The sequence below is a fragment of the Garra rufa genome, chromosome 9 (genome assembly GCF_049309525.1).
Source record: "Garra rufa chromosome 9, GarRuf1.0, whole genome shotgun sequence".
Lineage (NCBI taxonomy): Eukaryota > Metazoa > Chordata > Actinopteri > Cypriniformes > Cyprinidae > Garra > Garra rufa.
In genome coordinates, this window is record NC_133369.1 from 38,869,382 (window position 1) to 38,877,452 (window position 8,071).

The window sequence follows — 8,071 nt, forward strand, 5'->3', positions numbered from 1 at the left end:
GGAAAACTGCTGGGCGAAGTTCTCCACAGCGTCGCCGAAGAGGCCGGTCTGGGACACCGGAGCGTCGAGGAACCTGGTCTTATCACAGTCCCTCATATCAGCCAGACACAGCCAGAGATGGCGTTCCTGGACCACCATGGTGGACATGGCACGACCCAGAGACCGCGCGGTCACCTTCGTCGCACGTAGCGCGAGGTCCGTGGCGATACGAAGTTCACGGAGAACTTCTGGGTCGTGACCACCCTCGTACAGGTCTTTCAGTGCCTGGGCCTGATGCACCTGTAGCAACGCCATAGCGTGAAGGGCGGAACCAGCGGAGCCGCAGGCCGCATAGGCACTGCCGATCAGAGCCGACGAGTGCCTACAGGCCCGGGACGGGAGCGACGGATTGTTGCCCCGCCAGGTGGAAGCGGCGCCCGGACACAGTTGCATCGCAACCGCACGCTCCACCGGCGGGACGGCCGTGTATCCCCGCGCTGGTCCGCCATCAAGGGTGGTTAGGGAGGAAGTCCCACTCGAGCGGTTTCGGGCAGTGAAAGGTGCCGTCCACGTTCGGGTGAGTTCTTCATGCACCTCCGGGAAGAATGGCACCGGGGTGGGGCGCTGAGAACCAGCGCGGGCCACCCCGAGATACCAGTCATCCAGCCGGGAGGGGTCGGGACGTGATGGAGGGTTCCATTCAAGCCCTACCCTCTCGGCGGCCCGGGCAAGCATAGCCATCATCTCCGGGTCAGTATCAGGCACCGCTGACCGCCCAGTGGACGACAGTGTGCCTTCCTCCTCCTCAGAGAGGTCTGGCTCTCCCCCCGATGCTGCAACCGACATCTGTTCGTCGGGGGGGGCCCCAAAAGTAACGGGCGGTACCCCTAAGGGAGGTCCAACCCGCTCCCCTGAGAGCCCCGGTGGCGACGGAGTGTCGGTGGAAGGAGGAGCCCCCGCCGATGGAATGGGCGGGGAGTTCCTCACCGTCACCGTCAGACCGGGCAGCCCTCTGCTTCCAGCGACAACGCCCCCCCGGCGTTTGCCTGGAGGAACGTTCGTTCTGGGCAGAGGGACTGGAACCCCGCCCCTTTGCAGGAAACGGAGTCTGGTCCGCAGCTCCGTGATGGTCATCCCCCCACAATGAGGACATGACTCATCCGCGAACGCTGCCTCAGCGTGTTGTAAGCCCAGACACGTGAGGCAGTGTGCGTGGCCATCACCCGGCGCCAGGAAACGGCCGCACCCAGAAACGCACGGGGAGAAAGGCATGACGCCTCGTCTTTAAAAAGACGCTCAACCCGTGGAGCTCTTTTTAGAAAATCACTCTTTTCAAAAATTGCTCTTTTAGGAATTTGCTCTTTTAATGCTGAGGCGCACAGGGGAGATGGCCGCAGCAACACAGAAGGTGGATGGTGAAGACCAGCTGTGTGCTTCCACTCGACACGGAAGACCACGCCGCTGAAGCGCCGTGCCGCCAACACAAAGAGACGAAAAGGAGGTGAGTGTTGCTTCTTGGCTCGTTCCACAATAATGGTCCAGCTCCGAAGCGAAAGCTTGATGATGCATGCACCTGCTGCGTATTATATGCTCACGCTGTGATCAGCCGCAGCTGGCTGCAATCATGCATGCCAATATTCATTGGCTCGTTTGTATACACACGAAGTATATTGGTCTATCCAGGCGATATCCCAATTCGTCGGTCCCGACGAGACGTCGAACGGACCGACTGATAGGGAACTGGAATAGTGAGAATAAAGTTGAAATTGCGAGAATAAAGTCAAAATGTTTCAAGAATAAAGTCAAAATTATTAGAATAAAGTTGAAATGTTTCAAGAATAAAATAGAGAATAAACGGAGCAATTCCAATAGGGTCCTCGCACTGCAGTGCTCGGGCCCTAATAAAGTTGAAATTACGAGAATGAAGTAGAAATTATAAGAATAAAGTCAAAATCATGAGAATATAGTCAGTGTTTTGAAAATAAAGTCTAAATGTTTCGAGAATAAAGTCAAGATTACAAGAATAAAGTGAAAATGTTTTGAGAATTGAATTGAAATGTTTCAAGAATAAAGTCGAAATTGCAAGAATAAAGTCAAAATGTTTCAAGAATAAAATTGAAATAGTGAGAATAAAGTCGAAATTGCGTGAATAAAGTCTAAATGTTTCGACAATAAAGTAAAAATTATGAGAATAAAGACTAAACGTTTCAAGGATGAAGTCGAAATTACGAGAATGTGGTCAATGTTTTGAGAATAAAGTCTAAATTACAAGAATGAAGTCAAAATTATGAGAATAAAGTCTAAATGTTTTGAGTATAAAATCAAAATTAAAGCTGCAAGCAGCGATGAACGGGCCCTCGCCATCTTCGCAGTCTTCAACCCGATAGCATCAGGAAAACGGTGCCCAGTTGGCACATGCATTCACAGTAACCCACTGCCAGTTTGGATTTAAAGTTTACAGAATTGAAAGGGTTACACTTTAAAATCAACACACAGACACATACACACAATATATAAAATTTTGCCATCCAGTTTCATTTGTTAACATTAACTATATTAGTTAACATGAACAGTAATTAAATAGCATTTATTAAAGTTAATTAATATTAAGCTAAAAAAGTATTCATACATTATTAAAATGTAAATTTGTATCTTTTAAAATTAGTTTGTGTACTGTGAATTAACATGAACATACGAATATTTTTAACTAAAAAAATATATATTTATATATATATATATATATATATATATATATATATATATAACTCATCTTAAAGTGGTATAATTTTCAGATGTTTTGAACAGATAATAGCAAAGTTTGTTTTGTTGTCAAAGTTTGTCTTGAAATTGTTAATTATAATTTTATATTCAATAAATAACACTTTGAAAATTAATGTCTATCAATGAGGATAAATCGCTCATGCTAAAAAGTTGTATTTTTCTTAATCTTTTGCTATGTGACTGCACAGCACAAGTTCATGGTACAGTTCAGTAAAAAAAAAAAACTTCAAAATACAAACAATGAAAGAGTTAGTGACCCTTTATATTTTCTCAAAGATCAGACATATTTATGTAGATTACACTACATCAATGTGCATTTCTTCCTCAAAGATGGTCTGCAAAACAGCATGTGTCACTGCTCTCTCACCCTCCCTCCCCCCTACACTCACTATACACTCTATACACACACACAAACACACACAAACAGTCAGGCAGAGTGAGAGCAGATTTCTGATTTCTTTTTTTAATTTTCTTTAATTCATAGAGCCTTGTATAATTATGATATTAACAGTGTTTGCTCAGAATGACTAGTTCTCTGTGTGAAAAAAGTTGTAAAGACTTTGGATGCTGCACTTTAAAGATATAAAAAAAATTGCAGTTATTGTTTTTACTATCACTTTAAAAATCATTAATATTGATGTGTGTGTGTTGAGTTTCATGAAATTCTAAGCATGTTATCTGCCTCAAAAAGACAGGAACCTAACTTTAAAGTTTGACACGTTGCCATAGCAACAGCATTTGATTTATCATCGACCCCTTTACATATTCTCATCGGCCGTGTTTTGACATTATTTTGATGAAGTTTGAGGAAAATCGAGTAAAATTTAGAGGCTGATTTCGAAAGCATTTTGAAAATGACACACTTCCTGCTGCCAGTTGGTGGCGCTATAACTTTGACTCATAATAGTCACGTTTATGTAATCGGCATCATACATCGAACAAACTGGTGAAGTTTCATCAGAATCAGGCAATGTGTGCAACAGTTAGACACTTCCTGTTTCTCATTTCTCGCCATAACTTTGTTGCCTTGCCACAGCCAAACCGTTTTGCATCCCCAATGTCTTGAGATCATGCTGACCGAGTTTGGTGACAATCCCATTAAAAAAAAGTATATCAAATTCCAGAGCATGCGCTTTTCACTCAGCCCTAAATATCTCACTTCCTGTTGGGTGGAGCCTATGACATATAGTACAAAAGTTGTTTGGCTCATTGAGATCTATATGTGTACCGAGTTTCATATTAATACATGCAAGTATGTGTGCGCAGTACATCAAGTTTTCTGACTGTGTTCCAGGGGACGCTGTAGAGGCCCTGAACCACGCCCGGGTCCCAGCCTCTGTGGCGTCCTGATGGCCGCAGATTCCAATGTGTGTGCAAATTTTCAAGAGTTTTTGAGTATGTTAAGGCCCCCAAAAGTGCCCGGAAGGTTGAAAAAAAAAAAAAAAAAGAATCCTTAGAAGAACAATAGGGCCTTCGCCCTTTTGGGCTCGGGCCCTAATTATGAGAACATAGTCAAAGTTTCAAGAAAAGTCTACATGTTAGAGAATAAAGAGAATAATTATGAGAATAAAGTCGAAATTACAAGAATGAAGTCGGAATTATGAGAAGTTTATATGTTTCAAGAATAAATTAATTTATTCATCCAAAAACGACAATAAAGCCTTCTAAAGGTTGAAGTTTTATTGTTGGTTTATAAATGACTATTCATAAGATGTTTTATTCATGGTATAATACACTAAATGATTGGAAATACAGAAATATTTAACATCTTCCATTTATTATTTGTAGCGCGCCAGCCACTCAGTAATTGCAATAAGTTTGTTGCTTTTAATATAACACTTTCAAATTCTGTCAGTTTTATCAAGAAATACATTATTATTATATTATTATAAATGTGTTTTTCCCTTTCTATCTGTGTATCCCTTTAAGAAAGCAAAATTCATATTTAGGAGAAGAAAATAAATGGGTCCAACATAAGTATCAGTGATACTGTGAAAGTTAGCTTTTCAAGCTTTATTTTAACATCATTACAGGACAGTATCAAATATGTTTTAATACAGCTTTCAAATTACACTAGGACGAAACATTCAATCTCTTTTGTATTTGTTCATTGTGCAACATTTGATGTTAACATCTTTCCTCAATTTGTACAAATCTGAGGATAACAGTCAGTTACAAGCTAAGTTCACTTTAACCCCCAAAACGCCTGCCTGTTATAGGCCATCAATGTATGTGGCAATTTTGCTCTTTTGAACAAGAGTATACAATATAAACATGCAGTTTCACCAGAATAATAAATTCAAGACACTTACTTTGATAATATATCCATAATATTTTACATTGAAATCTACAGGCAAGTCAGGAATATCACCCCAGAAATGTAAGCAAAGAGGTTTGCATCATATAGCTTATGGAAAACTGGCTTGATCAAAAAAGTCATGTAACTCAAAGATACTTAAGCAAGATTTCACTCAATTTAACAGTAAGTAAGTGCTGTATGCTACACCTCAGGTCCTGTAATCACAAAGGCTAAAGCACACCGTATATGCTGAGGTATATTCAGACTGGACTTTGGCACTGGGTATAAATCAGTTTAAAGCCTTTGGGACGACATAAACAGTCCAGCCTTAATCCAACAGTCTTTAGCCTGAATAGCAGCAAAATGCTACCCCTGCCATAGCAGACAGTACGAAATGTTCAATAACAGCTGTAGAGCCTTCACATACTGAATGGTTTTTCCAACACAACCTCACGGCAATTCAAAACTATTTTGCGATTTGCAAATTGGCGGCATATATTTTAGTCCAATCTGCTTACGCTAAAATAGTTAGTATACCTCATTGAGATCGGTTGGTTTTTCCTCCCTATTTTAAGATCTTCAGACCCATAACCCGATAAATAAGCAGTGTTTGCTTTACTTCAAGATCTTGAAGCACAAGACAACAGCGTGGAACTAAGCTAAACTGTGGAATATGTGCACCCTACTCCACACATGGAGGTGGAGGGGTTATGGATATCTTTAAGTGGTTTCCTGAGATATGGCGGAAATGTTCAACTTAGTGTGACCCCATAAAGCATACTGAGAGTCTGGAAAGCAGTCTTCTAATTTTAAACAGTAGTAGTAACAGTAGTATTATTGTGGTTACTGTTTACGTACATTTATGCAGCCTTTTTTTTTACATTAAACAGTCTGTGAAAACACCATTTTATACCCAGGGTCCAAAAATAACTACTGCCATGAGCCAAACTGAAGTAAAATGGAAATGTGGTGATTAAGTTAATGGATTTACTGGTCATTTAGATCACTGTAATGTAATGCAAATTATGAGAAACCACTAGATGAGTGTATGGTTTATGAGAGGTAGCGTTACACATACAATAAGGGTGAGTGAAATAATCACAAATGTGACAAAAATGTACCTTATTTTTAAAAAAAGTCAATGTTTCCATATGTGAATTCCGTCAGATATCATTCTGATCTCATAAGAGTGCACGCTAGTTTTCTTGAATGCGACAACAAACTGCGCAAGCCGTGATGTCTAAATTGCAAAGGAATGAACGAAACCATCATTCCAGGGCGAATATACGTTCCCGTTTCTTTTTTTTGGGTCTCATAAACTGCCCTCCAAAAGTTTTGAAACACCCCTGGCAAAGTCTGGTTTTGGACGATATCAGAATAGCGTGAATTATCTTTGGGCAATCCTTCAGGAGGCTTGGAGTGAAATATCAAGTCAGCGTTTGAATAAACTGACAGCTCGTTTTTTTTTTTTTTAGTTTTTTTTCTATGTATAAACTGTTTATGTAATAAAAATGTTTTGTAGTTTGTGTTATTCCTTATCAGTGCATAATTATCACAAATTAAAAAAAGGATTCATACCAATATTGTCCAAAACCCCACTTTGCTAGGGCATTTTCAAACATTTTCAAACTTTAGGAGCGGTGTATGCGTCAGTAAACACATTTCTAACATTTCTTTATGACAGCCTTGAATTTGCTTTGGAAAAAGGTGTTTGAATCAGACTCAGTCAGTGAATCGTTCAGAGATGCTATTGCGTTTGACTCCCTCACTGAAACGTGAGTCATTTTTGGTTTGATTAGTTTAAACGAAATATTGAAAATACTGAATTTTGGTGGTACATTGGCACTTCTGAACAACAATCTTTATTGAGCGACTTAATATGTTTATCGATTAAACAGTTTGGCTTATAATAGAAACAGAGCGACACGCATCATAATCTGAAAGCCATGCCCATCGTGGGGGAAAACAATCCATTGCTCTCCACTGACTTTGTATTGCGGGAAGCTGCCTCCTTATCATTTCTGACTTACAACAAAAACAGAACAATGTCTAAAAGCTGCTATGTGACAAGGTGTACAGAAAACAAGCTAATAAAAGCCCTAAAGCTGTCAACCCAAAAAATATAAAAGTACAGCGTGCTGTGTCATATTACTAGAGAACTACGCCTACTGGAGAAACTTAATCGCGACAGAGAACAATTATTATTTTTAACCAGGTCAAAGAATTATTTCACCACCCTATGAAAACCTGAGTGAAAGAGATATTTTGAGAAACTAAATTTTATTGGTCTATGTCAGTGCTCCTTTTCCTTACCTTACTGAATGGCCAAACATGAAATTCCCTGACATCTACAACTATTTTTTTTCCATTAAATGCTTGTATTTTTTGTGATCGACAGCTTATAAAAATGTAGTTCTGGGTTTTTTGAGCTAGTTTACTGTACACCTTGTCACATAGCAGTAGGGATGGCGAAAACTAAAAAATGTCTTGACCGACCACCGAGCCTCATTAGCCGGTTGAAACCGGTTAACCGATTAGTTTAAAATATGGTACGCTATTTGAAATAACAGCCATTTCGAGCCGCGCCTGCAGTTTCGCAACTCTGTCGCATCTCTCTGCCGCTCTGCCTCCCGCACACACACGCACACACTGCCACTCACGTCACTTTTTTAAAATCCCAGACAGCGCGAAACATGAGTCCCGCAAACGCGGCGCCGAAGAGCTTGTTGTATGTAATCGTAGGACAAATGGCTCCTTAGTTTCAAATGGTTTGGGTACAAGGTGATCGCTTTGAAAATAAAGGCGTTTGTCTAGGTTAGAAGCTCATTTGAAACATTGCCACGGCTCATTTAAGAAAATGACAGCTCCGAAGAGACGCCGCTTTAGTTGAGGTAACAGTGCTAACCATAATAAAGAAAGATGATGATCATCTTCACCTTATCGGTTACCACTGAAATGTAGATGTAATGTATTTCCAAATCTAAGCCCATTTTATGCGGAATGTTGCCTAAT